We start from the raw sequence: 14,658 nt of genomic DNA, 5'->3' as shown, positions 1-14,658 counted from the left end.
TTCTCTCTTTTGGCAGTGAATTATTAGGTCAGATGACTATAAACTCAAAGGAGGTGGTTAAGGAACAGTGGGAGGTAGAGGGATAGCTATTCCAGAACTTTGTGCCGAGGCAACCAAAGGCACAATCACCAGTGCTGGAGCAATTAAAATAGGATATGCACAAGAGACCAGAAACAGAGGAAGACAAAACCTAAGTGGATTTCGGCGGCAGCGGTGCGCAGGGGCCTTCTTGGAGGTGAGTACTTACTTTAAAAAGCCTTACCTTTACAGGAGCAGCCCTTTGGATTTCGGCGGCAGCGGTGCGCAGGGGCCTTCTGGGAGGTGAGTACTTACTTTAAAAAGCCTTACCTTTACAGGAGCAGCCCTTTGGATTTCGGCGGCAGCAGTGCGCAGGGGCCTTCTGGGAGGTGAGTACTTACTTCAAAAAGCCTTGCCTGGTCCCGTGTCTGTTCTTCTTTTCTGTTTTATTTGTTTTTATATAAGGCGGGAACCGGAAGTTCGACCCGCGGACCTCTGGCAAGTCCCCCCCAACCCCCCACAACCAATAAATTCTGGTGGAGAGGAAACCCGAGACACTACACGTGTAGTGTCTCCCACCCGCCCTCCTCCTCTAACCTAATAATAAGACCCATTGGTGTAAGGTAAGTGCCATATTATATTATTATTATATTATTAGCATTGTGCAGGTCAAGGTTCGGAGGTGGAGGAGCAGTCTCTGTCAGCGAGAGAACCGGAGAACATCTCAGACACTCAGAAGGTAAGAAGGTAAGTAAGTGATTTTTACTTATATACCTTTTTTCAAATTGTGTGTGTCGGGGGGAAACTGAAGTGACATCACAGAAAAGCTGTGGCCAGAGTGGCTGGTGGGGATTCTAACCTAAATTTAAAGAAATTTGAGTATTTGGGAAAAAATTAAACATAATAACTTAATTATAATTTAGAGGATATCTAAGCCAGAGATCGGAGAGTATTATAGTTAGCTATCGCATTTCTATTAGAAATCTAGTGCTAGGAAACAGATAGTTGACAGTAACTTTGACATTTTTAAAAAAGTATTTAAAAAAAAAGACAAATTTTAATTTTAATTAATTGACACAATGTCAGTTAGAGGGGTGCTGTGCTCTGACTGTGAGATGTGGCAGGTCCGGGAGGCTTCCAGCGTCCCGGATGGCTTCATCTGCAGAAAGTGCACCCAACTGGAGCTCCTCACAGACCGCATGGTTCGGTTGGAGCAGCAATTGGATGCACTTAGGAGCATGCAGGTGGCGGAAAGCGTCATAGATCGCAGTTATGTAAATGTGGTCACACCCAAGGTGCAGGCAGAGAAATGGGTGACCACCAGAAAGGGCAGGCAGTCAGTGCAGGAATCCCCTGTGGTTGTCCCCCTCTCGAACAGGTATACCCCTTTGGATACTGTCGGGGGGGATAGCCTATCAGGGGAAAACAGCAGCAGCCAGAGCAGTGGCACAACGGCTGGCTCTGATGTTCAGAAGGGAGGGTCAAAGCGCAGAAGAGTAATAGTAATAGGGGACTCTATATAGTCAGGGGCACAGATAGGCACTTCTGTGGACGTGAAAGAGACTCCAGGATGGTATGTTGCCTCCCTGGTGCCAGGGTCCAGGATGTCTCCGAACGGGTAGAGGGAATCCTGAAGGGGGAGAGCAAACAGGCAGAGGTCGTTGTACATATTGGTACTAACGACATAGGCAGGAAGGGGCATGAGGTCCTGCAGCAGGAGTTCAGGGAGCTAGGCAGAAAGTTAAAAGACAGGACCTCGAGGGTTGTAATCTCGGGATTACTCCCTGTACCACGTGCCAGTGAGGCTAGAAATAGGAAGATAGAGCAGATAAACACGTGGCTAAACAGCTGGTGTAGGAGGGAGGGTTTCCGTTATCTGGACCACTGGGAGCTCTTCCGGGGCAGGTGTGACCTGTATAAGATGGACGGGTTGCATCTAAACCGGAGAGGCATAAATATCCTGGCCGCGAGGTTTGCTAGTGTCACACGGGAGGGTTTAAACTAGTATGGCAGGGGGGTGGGCACGGGAGCAATAGGTCAGAAGGTGAGAGCATTGAGGGAGAACTAGGGAATAGGGACAGTGTGGCTCTGAGGCAGAGCAGACGGGGAGAAGTTGCTGAACAAAGCGGGCCTGGTGGCCTGAAGTGCATATGTTTTAATGCAAGGAGCATTACGGGTAAGGCAGATGAACTTAGAGCTTGGATTACTACTTGGAACTATGATGTTGTTGCCATTACAGAGACCTGGTTGAGGGAAGGGCAGGATTGGCAGCTAAACGTTCCAGGATTTAGATGTTTCAGGCGGGATAGAGGGGGATGTAAAAGGGGAGGCGGAGTTGCGCTACTTGTTCGGGAGAATATCACAGCTATACTGCGAGAGGACACCTCAGAGGGCAGTGAGGCTATATGGGTAGAGATCAGGAATAAGAAGGGTGCAGTCACAATGTTGGGGGTATACTCCAGGCCTCCCAACAGCCAGCGGGAGATAGAGGAGCAGATAGGTAGACAGATTTTGGAAAAGAGTAAAAACAATAGGGTTGTGGTGATGGGAGACCTCAACTTCCCCAATATTGACTGGGACTCACTTAGTGCCAGGGGCTTAGACGGGGCGGAGTTTGTAAGGAGCATCCAGGAGGGCTTCTTAAAACAATATGTAAACAGTCCAACTAGGGAAGGGGCGGTACTGGACCTGGTATTGGGGAATGAGCCCGGCCAGGTGGTAGATGTTTCAGTAGGGGAGCATTTCGGTAACAGTGACCACAATTCAGTAAGTTTTAAAGTACTGGTGGACAAGGATAAGAGTGGTCCGAGGATGAATGTGCTAAATTGGGGGAAGGCTAATTATAACAATATTAGGCGGGAACTGAACAACATAGATTGGGGGCGGATGTTTGAGGGCAAATCAACATCTGACATGTGGGAGGCTTTCAAGTGTCAGTTGAAAGGAATACAGGACCGGCATGTTCCTGTGAGGAAGATAGATAAATACGGCAATTTTCGGGAACCTTGGATGACGAGTGATATTGTAGGCCTCGTCAAAAAGAAAAAGGAGGCATTTGTCAGGGCTAAAAGGCTGGGAACAGACGAAGCCTGTGTGGCATATAAGGAAAGTAGGAAGGAACTTAAGCAAGGAGTCAGGAGTGCTAGAAGGGGTCACGAAAAGTTATTGGCAAATAGGGTTAAGGAAAATCCCAAGGCTTTTTACACATACATAAAAAGCAAGAGGGTAGCCAGGGAAAGGGTTGGCCCACTGAAGGATAGGCAAGGGAATCTATGTGTGGAGCCAGAGGAAATGGGCGAGGTACTAAATGAATACTTTGCATCAGTATTCACCAAAGAGAAGGAATTGGTAGATGTTGAGTCTGGAGAAGGGGGGTGTAGATAGCCTGGGTCACATTGTGATCCAAAAAGACGAGGTGTTGGGTGTCTTAAAAAATATTAAGGTAGATAAGTCGCCAGGGCCTGATGGGATCTACCCCAGAATACTGAAGGAGGCTGGAGAGGAAATTGCTGAGGCCTTGACAGAAATCTTTGGATCCTCGCTGTCTTCAGGGGATGTCCCGGAGGACTGGAGAATAGCCAATGTTGTTCCTCTGTTTAAGAAGGGTAGCAAGGATAATCCCGGGAACTACAGGCCGGTGAGCCTTACTTCAGTGGTAGGGAAATTACTGGAGAGAATTCTTCGAGACAGGATCTACTCCCATTTGGAAGCAAATGGACGTATTAGTGAGAGGCAGCACGGTTTTGTGAAGGGGAGGTCGTGTCTCACTAACTTGATAAGAGTTTTTCGAGGAGGTCACTAAGATGATTGATGCAGGTAGGGCAGTAGATGTTGTCTATATGGACTTCAGTAAGGCCTTTGACAAGGTCCCTCATGGTAGACTAGTACAAAAGGTGAAGTCACACGGGATCAGGGGTGAGCTGGCAAGGTGGATACAGAACTGGCTAGGCCATAGAAGGCAGAGGGTAGCAATGGAGGGATGCTTTTCTAATTGGAGGGCTGTGACCAGTGGTGTTCCACAGGGATCAGTGCTGGGACCTTTGCTCTTTGTAGTATATATAAATGATTTGGAGGAAAATGTAACTGGTCTGATTAGTAAATTTGCAGACGACACAAAGGTTGGTGGAATTGCGGATAGCGATGAGGACTGTCTGAGGATACAGCAGGATTTAGATTGTCTGGAGACTTGGGCGGAGAGATGGCAGATGGAGTTTAATCCGGACAAATGAGGGGTAATGCATTTTGGAAGGGCTAATGCAGGTAGGGAATATACAGTGAATGGTAGAACCCTCAAGAGTATTGAAAGTCAAAGAGATCTAGGAGTACAGGTCCACAGGTCATTGAAAGGGGCAACACAGGTGGAGAAGGTAGTCAAGAAGGCATACGGCATGCTTGCCTTCATTGGCCGGGGCATTGAGTATAAGAATTGGCAAGTCATGTTGCAGCTGTATAGAACCTTAGTTAGGCCACACTTGGAGTATAGTGTTCAATTCTGGTCGCCACACTACCAGAAGGATGTGGAGGCTTTAGAGAGGGTGCAGAAGAGATTTACCAGAATGTTGCCTGGTATGGAGGGCATAAGCTATGAGGAGCGATTGAATAAACGCGGTTTGTTCTCACTGGAACGAAGGAGGTTGAGGGGCGACCTGATAGAGGTCTACAAAATTATGAGGGACATAGACAGAGTGGATAGTCAGAGGCTTTTCCCCAGGGTAGAGGGGTCAATTACTAGGGGGCATAGGTTTAAGGTGAGAGGGGCAAGGTTTAGAGTAGATGTACGAGGCAAGTTTTTTTTACGCAGAGGGTAGTGGGTGCCTGGAACTCACTACCGGAGGAGGTAGTGGAAGCAGGGACGATAGGGACATTTAAGGGGCATCTTGACAAATATATGAATAGGATGGGGATAGAAGGATACGGACCCAGGAAGTGTAGAAGATTGTAGTTTAGTCGGGCAGTATGGTCGGCACGGGCTTGGAGGGCCGAAGGGCCTGTTCCTGTGCTGTACATTTCTTTGTTCTTTGTTCTAAGAGGCTGTGGGCTGGGAAGAAAGGGTACGCAGGGATGAGGCCATGGTGGGATTTGAAAATGGAGTACAGGGGTGATGAACAAAGAACAGTACAGCACAGGAACAGGCCCTTCGGCTCTCCAAGCCTGCGCCGATCAATAAGGGCTGTTTAGCACAGGGCTAAATCGCTGGCTTTGAAATCAGACCAAGGCAGGCCAGCAGCACGGTTCGATTCCCGTAACAGCCTCCCCGAACAGGCGCCGGAATGTGACGACTAGGGGCTTTTCACAGTAACTTCATTTGAAGCCTACTTGTGACAATAAGCAATTTTCCTATGCGTCCTATCTGGACCAACCACCTGTATCCTCCCCTACCCCGGATGTTCATGTGACTATCCAAATAAGTCTTAAAGGTCGCAAACATATCTGCCTCAACCACCTCACTCGCATTCCAGGTGACCACTGTGTAAAAACATTTCCCCCATACATCTCCACTGAACTTGTAGACCCTTGTAATTGTCATTTCCACCCTGGGAAAAAGCCTCAAACTGTTAACCCTATCTATATCTCTAATAATTCTATAAACTTCTATCAGGTCGCCACTCAGCCTCCGCCTCTCTAGGGAGAACAATCCCAGTTTATTTAATTTCTCCTCACAGCTAATACCCTGCATATCAGGCAACATCCTGGTAAACCTTTTCTGTACTCTCTCCAAAGCCTCCACGTCCTTCTGGTAGTGTGGTGACCAGAATTGGACACAGCATTCCAAATGTGGCCTAACCAACTTTCTATACAACTAACATAATTTGCGAGCTTTCATACTCGATACCCCATCCGATAAAGGCAAGTATGCCATATGCTTTCTTTACCATTTCCACCTATGCTGCCACTTTTAAGGATCTGTGGACCTGCTCTCCTAATGGTTCTGCCACTTATTTTGTAGCTCCCACCTGAATTGGATCTACCAAAATACATCACCTCACATTTGTCTGGGCTAAATTCCATCTGTCATTTCTCCGCCCAACTTTGCAGCCTATCTGTATCCTGCTTATTCTCTGGCAATCTTCATCACTATCCGCAACTCCTGCAATCTTAGCATCATTGGCAAACCTGTTAATCAGACCCGCTACGTTGTCTTTCAAGTCATTCATCTATATTACTGCGGAACACCACTGTTCCAGACCTCCATTCGTAAAAACACCCTTCCACTGCTACCCTCTTGTCTTCTATGGCCAAGCCAGTTCTGAATCCATCTAGCTAGCTCACCCCTGACCCCATGTGATTTGATCTTTTGCACCAGCCTGCCATGAGGGACCTCATTAAATGTTTCATTAAAGTCCATGTAGACAACATCCACAGCCCTTCCCTCGTCAATCATTTTTGTCACACCCTCAAAAAACTGAATTAAATTAGTGAGACATGACCTCCCCCAGACAAAACCATGCTGTATGTCGGTGACTTGTCTGCAGCCTTTGATTCAGCTGACCAGACCACCTTTCCCCACTGTTATCCAGCTGCATGGAACTGTCTTCCCTCGTTCCATTCATATCTAATTATAGCTTGAGATTCATTGAAATGGCTTCTCTTCCTGCTCCTACATGGTTACCTCTGTTATCACCCAAGGACCTCTCCCGGGCTCCCTCCTATTTCTCATCTACTTTTTGTCCCTCCGCTAGATCATCCAAGCATTTATTTGCTCAGTAATTATCTGAGGCGAGTACTGGGTCGAGGTCTTTCGGAGGTGAAGCAGTTGAAGGCTTTTTATTTAGTTTTAATTCTCCATGGAAGGTAACCTGAAGCTGCTGGATTGCAAATAATGGATGGCACATTTACACAATTTCCCAGGCCATAAACATCAGTTGAAACGTGCCCCATCTCCTTTCAACAATCACCCTCCCGATACCTGCCCACGACGCCCACACTTCGAAAAACCCTGCTGTAAAAGCCATGGGCCCTGACAGTCCAGCAATAATACTAAAAACTGTGCTCCAGAACCAGCCATGCCCCAAACCAAGATGTTACACTACAGTCACAACAACCGGTGGAAAATTGCTGGGGAATGTTACATCCACAAAACGCAGAATGAGTGCACCCTGGCAAATTATTACCCCAGTCTACTCTCTATCAACAGCAACATGATGGAAAGAGCCATCAATAGTGCTATCTCGCGGCATTTACTAACAAGTAACCTATTCACTGATGCTGAGTTTGGATTCCACCAGGGCCACTCAGCTCCTGACCTCATTACAGCCTTAGTCCAAGCAAGGACATAAGACCTCATCTCCAGAGGTGAGCTGATAGTGACTGCTGTTAATATTAAGGCACCATTCGACCAAATGTGGCATAAAGGAGTCCCAGCAAAATGGGAATCGGAAGGCTGGGACAACTCTCCACTGGTTGGAGTCTTACCCAGCACAAAGGAAGATGGATGTAGTTGTTAGAGGTCAATCATCCCAGTTCAAGGTCAATACTGTAAGAATTCCTCAGGATAGTGTCCGAGGCCCAACCATCTTCAGCTGCTTCAACAATGACCTCCCTTCCATTCATAAGGTCAGAAGTGGGGATGTTCGCTGATGACTGCACATTCAGAACCATTCGCAACTCCTCAGATACTGAAACAGTCTGGTGCCCATATGAGGCAAGACCAGGATAACATTCAGCTTTGAGCTGTCAAGTGGCGAGTAATATTTGCATCACACAAGTGCCAGGCAATAACCATCTTCAACAGGAGAGAATCTAAGCATCTCCATATGACTTTTAGTGATGTTACAATCAGTCAGTCCCCCACTATCTACATCCTGGGTGTTCGTCCATTGACTTCAAACTGAATCACCAGCTGCAAGAGCAGGTCTGAGGCTGGGAATTTTGCAGCAACATCTCCTTACTCCCCAGTCTGTTCACCATTTGTGAGGCACAAGTCAGACTTGTAATCATACCAGCCTCCCCGAACAGGCGCCAGCATGTGGCGACTAGGGGCTTTTCACAGTAACTTCATTTGAAGCCTACTTGTGACAATAAGCGATTTACATTTTCATTTCATTCTCCCCGTGTCTGGATGAGTGCATATCCAACACTCGAGAAACTGGACACCTCAAAGAGCTCAAATGATCCAGAATAAAGCAGTCTGGTTGATTGGCACCCCTTCACCATCAATACAGAGTGGTAGCAGTGTGCGGCAAGAATGAGATGCCCAACAGCAACTCACCATGGCTTCTTCAACAGCACCTACCAAACCACTGAGTGCCCTCTGCCACAACAGATGGGAAGACCATCAACTGCAAGTTCCCTTCTGAATCTTGATTTGGAAATATAATCGCTGTTCCTTCACAGTTGCTAGATCAAACTCCTGGAACTCCCTTCCAAACAACATTTACAAGTGTCCCGCAGTGCTTCAAGAAGGAGGCTCACCACTACCTTTTCAAGGGCAAATAATGATGGGCAATAAATGTTGACCAAGCCAGCAACATTCACATCCTGTGAAATAAAAAAATTCTCTTCAACATACTTAGCAGCCAACAATCGACTGACATAAAAGGAATCCTGGCTTCAATGTGACAAACTATGAAATAGTTTGGACCAGAGGTACCAGAAGTGTAGGGATTGCGAGAAATGTGAATCATTTACCAAACGTACAACCTAAAACCTATTTTGAGAACCTGCAATATTGTAAAATAAAGCATAAGGTGTTTTAAAAACTTCCACTTTTCAAAGCTCTGACATGATTAAACAAATCTTCTGCAAGAGGAACATTTAACATCAATAGGCAATACATTACCTTCTGGTGGCTGGTAGCTGAATTGTGGTATCTTCAGAAACAAAATATTTGCAGGGGAAAAAAAAGCTTGTTTTATGAAGCCCGAAAGCATTCTTTGTATTGTTCAATTTTCTCAGCCCCTTGTCCAAATTGTGGAATTCAGCTAAGCAATAGATACCAATGGGAAAAAATAATGTGCTGCAAGATTGTGAGCAACCAATAGGGTATTGACATCATGCAATTGAAAAGGTACCAACACCTACCTTGTGTGCGTTGCTCGAGAGGAAACCCTCAGATGCTGAACATTAGACTCTCAGTTGATTAAGACTGTCCTTCGGAAAACTTGTTGCCCTAAAAAAAAGAATCAGCCATGAGATCCTGCCATCTTAAGGTTACTCAATAAGCAACTCAATAGCAGAATTGATTTAACCTTTAAACTGTAGTCGTACATTAAGATTACACACTTGTTGCTTCTCCCACAGCTCTTGCTTCAAGTTCAGGTTTACAATGGATTTTGTGACACAATTATAAAATGAAGCCCATTTAGATACTACTTAAATCTACACATACAAGCATGACGCAAGTGTGGATGAGCAGAGGGATCTAGGTGTCCATGTACATAGATCCCTGAAAGTTGCCACCCAGGTTGATAGGGTGGTGAAGAAGGCCTATGGAGTGTTGGCCTTTATTGGTAGAGGGATTGAGTTCCGGAGTCAGGAGGTCATGTTGCAGCTGTACAGAACTCTGGTACGGCCGCATTTGGAGTATTGCGTACAGTTCTGGTCACCGCATTATAGGAAGGACGTGGAGGCTTTGGAACGGGTGCAGAGGAGATTTACCAGGATGTTGCCTGGAATGGAGGGAAAATCTTATGAGGAAAGGCTGATGGACTTGAGGTTGTTTTCGTTAGAGAGAAGAAGGTTAAGAGGAGACTTGATAGAGGCATACAAAATGATCAGAGGGTTAGATAGGGTGGACAGTGAGAGCCTTCTCCCGCGGATGGAAATGGCTAGCACGAGGGGACATAGCCTTAAACTGAGGGGTAATAGATATAGGACAGAGGTCAGGGGTAGGTTCTTTACGCAAAGAGTAGTGAGGCCGTGGAATGCCCTACCTGCTACAGTAGTGAACTCGCCAACATTAAGGGCATTTAAAAGTTTATTGGATAAACATATGGATGATAATGGTATAGTGTAGGTTAGATGGCTTTTGTTTCGGTGCAACATCGTGGGCCGAAGGGCCTGTACTGCGCTGTATTGTTCTATGTTCTATGTTCTATGTTCTATGTAACTCCTTTATAGTGCAGTATTTGACGTTGAAATGAAAACAAACCTTTGCTCAATTCAACCTATTCTCCACTGCAGATGAACCAGACGTATGAAAAATGTTCTGCAAAGAGCAATAACGGAGAACAACCTGCACAACGAAATCCAAGTTCTTCATTCATGAAAAGCAAAATCTTGAGGGAGCAGATTTAATGTCAGCACACATCATGACTTGGGGCATGCACAATGGCATCATCCCCGATCAGAGTCACAGATGGCATTCCAGCTCAGGCTGCCACCAGTACAGAACTTCATGAACAGTATTAGTCTAGCAGCTGAGACTAGAACCGAGTCACAGACCATATACAAACATACGGAAGGGGAGTAGGCCATCCAACCCCTCAAGCCTGCTCGACCATTTTGTAAGATCATGGCTGATCTGTTTATGTTTCAAGTTCGACATTCCCACATACCACCTTGGATTCCTCACTGAACAAGAATCAATCAATCTTTGACATAACATTTTTCAATGATTGACCCTGCTTCCACCACCTTTTGAGGTAGTGCGCTCCAAAGTTGCACAACCAGAGATTCCCTGCAGTGCAGGAGGTCATTCTCCTCATCATTAGCCTAAGCGGACGATACTCAATTTTGGAAAATATTATCTACTGGAGAGTTGAAAATTTATCAATCACAAGAATTGTTACGTCGCAGGAGGCGGCTATTTGGCCCATTGCATCTGCACCAGCACTCCAAACGATCATGACTTAGTACCATTTCCCTGTCTTTTCTCCATACCCCTGCATACAGTTTCTATTCAAGTAATCAACTAATGCCCTTTTGAACGAGTCAATGGAACCCGCTTCCACCACACTTGCAGGTAGTGCATTCTCGATCCAAACAACATGTTGCGAGTAGAATTTCTCATATCACGTTTGCTTCTTTTGCAAATTGCATTAAATTTGTGCCTTCATTCTGGTCTGCCTCCCCTCAGGATCTCTCCACAAATCTCCTTTTGGCCTTTTTCACTCAGGGGAGAACAGTCCCAACCTCTCCAATCTATCCTCTTATTTGACCTTTCTCATCCCTGGGAGCATTCTTGTAAATCTCTTCTGCACTCTCTCTCATGCGTTCAATCCATCCTTTCGTCTGGCACCCAGAGCTGTACACAATATTCCAGCTGACGTTAAACTAGTATCTTGTGCAAGTTCAGCATAACATCCTTGCTTTTGTACTCAATGCCGATATTACTAAAAGCCCAGAATACTAGACTTTATTAACTGCTCTCTCCACTTAACTACTATGTTTATAACTACTTTGTTTGCCACCTTTAATGACTCATGCACATGTACACCCAGGTCCCTCTGCACCAGCAACCCTTAAGAATTTTGCCCCTGATTTTATATTGACTGTCCATGTTCTTCCTACCAAAAGACATGACTTCACACTCGTCCGCTGAGAACCTCATTTGCAAACTAACTGCCCAATCCACCAACTTGTCTATACTTGTTTGGTTCTGCAGTGTCCTCCTCAGTTTTACAATAATTTGAAGTTTAGTGTCATCCGCTAACGTTGAAATTGCCCCATACACACCAAAATCTGGATCATTCATATATAATCAAAAAAAAAAAAAGAATCCCAATACAGACCTCTGGGGAAACACCACTGCAAACCTTCTCCAGCCCGATAAATATCCATTGACCATTACTCTCTGCTACCGCTTATTCAGTCAATTTTGAGTCCACATTGCTACCGTCCCTTTTATTCCATGAGCTATAACTTTTCTCCAGTCTATTGTGTGACCCTGTATTGGATGCCTTCTAAAAGTCCATGTACACCACATCAACAGCATTACCCTCATCAACCCCTTGTTAACTCCTCAAAAAACACCAGCCAGTTGGTTAAACATGATTTCCCCATTAGAAATCCAAGCCAGCTTATCCTAATCAATGCATTTTTCCATGTGACTACTAATTCTATTTCAGGAAGCTCGCCCACCACTGATGTTAAACTGACTGGTCTGTAGTTGCTGGGGCTATCCTTACAACCTTTTTTAAACAAGGGCATAGCATCCTCTAGCACTTCCCGATTCTAGAGAAGACGGATTGTGGAAAGCAACCCTGCAACTTCCATTCTCAACTCCTTCAATATCCTTGGTCGCATATCACCCGTTACCTTGTCAACTTTTAAAGTACCAACAATCTATTCAACAATTCCTCCATCAGTTTTGAACCCTTCTAGGGACAGAGTTTCTTAGTCCGTGTCCATAGCCTGGGTAGCATCTACCTCCTTGCTAAAGATGGATACAAATGATTAATTTAATACCTCAGCCATGCCCCCAGACTCCTGTAAATCCCTTTTTGGTCCCTAATCAGCCCTACTCTTTTTACCACCGTTAGTATTTATAATCTATATAGGAAACTTTGGGATTCCCCTTTATATTGTGTCATGCGAGAGTGCCTTTAAGAACTGGATGTTTAAGAAATGTACCTTTAAGAAAACAGTGATGTCAGAGTGGGTGGAGCTCAGTTCAGTGCAGCCATTTTGCAGTTTGAAAAGTGCCTGGCTGGTTTTGCTGAGAGCAGCTAAAAAGTGCCTGGCTGGTTTTGCTGAGAGCAGTTTAAAAGTAGAAAGACCGTTTGAGACAGCAGCTTGAGAAGTTCTGGTTTGCTGTGATCTGCTTGAAGGAGGAAATCCAGGTTTGAGAAAGCAGCTTGGGTGTGTGTGTGTTTCCAGAGAGTTTGCAGGAAGAAAGCAAGGTGCTGGAGCTGAAGTCAACTCAGCTAATATATCTCTGCCATTCTACAGAAAATATATATATATCCTTTAACCTGATGTGATATTGTTTAAAGGTGTTAAGTCTCTTGGAAGTTTGAAGGAACATTTTAAGGAGTTATTTACTGTTGCAATATTTTCTAAGTTATCTTTAAAGTAAGGGGTGTTAAGAGATCCAATGTTTATTTAAAATGTTAAGTTGAGTTCATGGAATAAACAGTGTTTGGTGTTTAAAAACCCACGTGTCCATAATTGTAATCCCACACCTAGGAAAAAAGCCGTGTGCTAGGAAAAGCAACAAATCCATTAAAGGGAGAGGTTGGTTGAACTACATGATACATTTTGGGGATCTGAAAATGCCTCACCCATAACAATTGGCTGTTAGTCTTTTCTCATAATGCCTCTTTGCTTCCCTAATGTGCTTTCTCACTTCCCCTCAACCTTCTGTATTCCTCTTGGTTCTCAACTGTGTTTTCAACTGAACACCTGTCATAGGCACACTTTTTCTTGCTCATCTCAATTTCTATCTCCTTCAGCACACAGCGAGCTCTGGATTGATTTGCCCTGCTTTCCCTTTGAAGGGAATATACCTTGATTGGGTCTAGACCATGTGTGTTTCAGGCTCAGGTAGTTTTACATGCCAACCTTTCATTCCAATCTAAACGGCCCAGTTCCATTCTCGTCTCATCGAAGTCCGCACTCCCCACTTATTTATTTTACACTTTATTGACACTTTATCTCCTTGGTCCACCTCATTTTCAAGAACGAAGTCCATCAGTGCCTCCTTTCCTGTTGGACTACTTGCATACTGCATTACAAAAGTTTTCTGTGGGTAGCACGGTGGCGCAGTGGGTTAGCTCTGCTACCTCGCGGTGTCGAAGTCCCAGGTTTGATCCCGGCCCTGGCTCACTGTCCACGTGGAGTTTGCACATTCTCCCCATGTTTGCATGGGTTTCGCCCCCACAATCCAAAGATGTGCAGGCTAGGTGGATTGGCCATACTAAATTGCCCCTTAATTGGACAAAATGAATTGGGTACTCTAAATTAATTTAAAAAAAGAAAAAATAAGTTTTCGGAACACAATTTAGGAACTTTTGCCCCTCCTCACTTTACACTATCACTGTTCCAGTTTACGCTAAGGAAATTAGTCCCCCATTATAACTACTATGTTTGCACCTCTCATTAATTTCCATACAGAAAGTCCAACATTTCCTAATTAGTGTACTTTCAAGCAATTTCTGCTCAACATATGCATCTATGCATGGCTACTGAAAGATGATTACTCTTGGCTACGACGCCTTAATTCCAATCTATAAATAGCCTCCCGACACAAACTGTTGACACTCAGGAACAAAGAATGACATTTGACAGAGCTAACAGCGAGCTGCCGTATCCATGGAATGAAGTTCCAGTATAAGTCAGTCTTTGAAGGAAGAGCCGAGAAAAGCATAGGCAAATAAATGCCCGTGTAATAAGCAACTAGCTAGTTTTGAATAACTAAGTTGGAGTGTTGATCCACCGTGAAACCGCGCTGAATGATCAAAGCAGTTTACAGACCAATTACCAGACTAAAATCCACAAACAATGACTTGTAAATAACCTGCCATAGGTCTGGATGTGCCCATGAAACAGGCATGCATTGCTGTAAATACACAGGAATCTCTCACTTTACAAAATAGGCAAAAAAGTTGGGTTAATGTTCCAGGTCAATTTATCAGACCACCTTCTGTTATGAAATTATACCAATTGACTGGTTTTCTCCCCCGACTGGTGCTGCTTTCATTTAAGATTTTTCATTATCTGCAATTTTTTTCCCTTTGCTTATGTGCAAGGGCCATTTTC

General features: G+C 44.9%; 1 protein-coding gene across 12 annotated transcripts in view; it reads right to left on the bottom strand.

Moving 5' to 3' along the window:
- arvcfb (ARVCF delta catenin family member b) overlaps window positions 1-14,658 on the bottom strand; it is a 546,449-nt gene that overhangs the window by 306,480 nt on the left and 225,311 nt on the right. For all 12 annotated transcript variants that reach the window (XM_072471369.1, XM_072471451.1, XM_072471186.1 and 9 more), the window contains one exon: window positions 9,040-9,127. The gene's annotated coding sequence lies outside the window, so the exon portion shown is untranslated. The remainder of the gene's footprint in view (window positions 1-9,039; window positions 9,128-14,658) is intronic.

The sequence above is a fragment of the Scyliorhinus torazame genome, chromosome 1 (assembly GCF_047496885.1).
Source record: "Scyliorhinus torazame isolate Kashiwa2021f chromosome 1, sScyTor2.1, whole genome shotgun sequence".
Lineage (NCBI taxonomy): Eukaryota > Metazoa > Chordata > Chondrichthyes > Carcharhiniformes > Scyliorhinidae > Scyliorhinus > Scyliorhinus torazame.
Note: the sequence above shows the minus strand (reverse complement) of the source record. Positions and strands in the feature narration are given on the sequence as shown.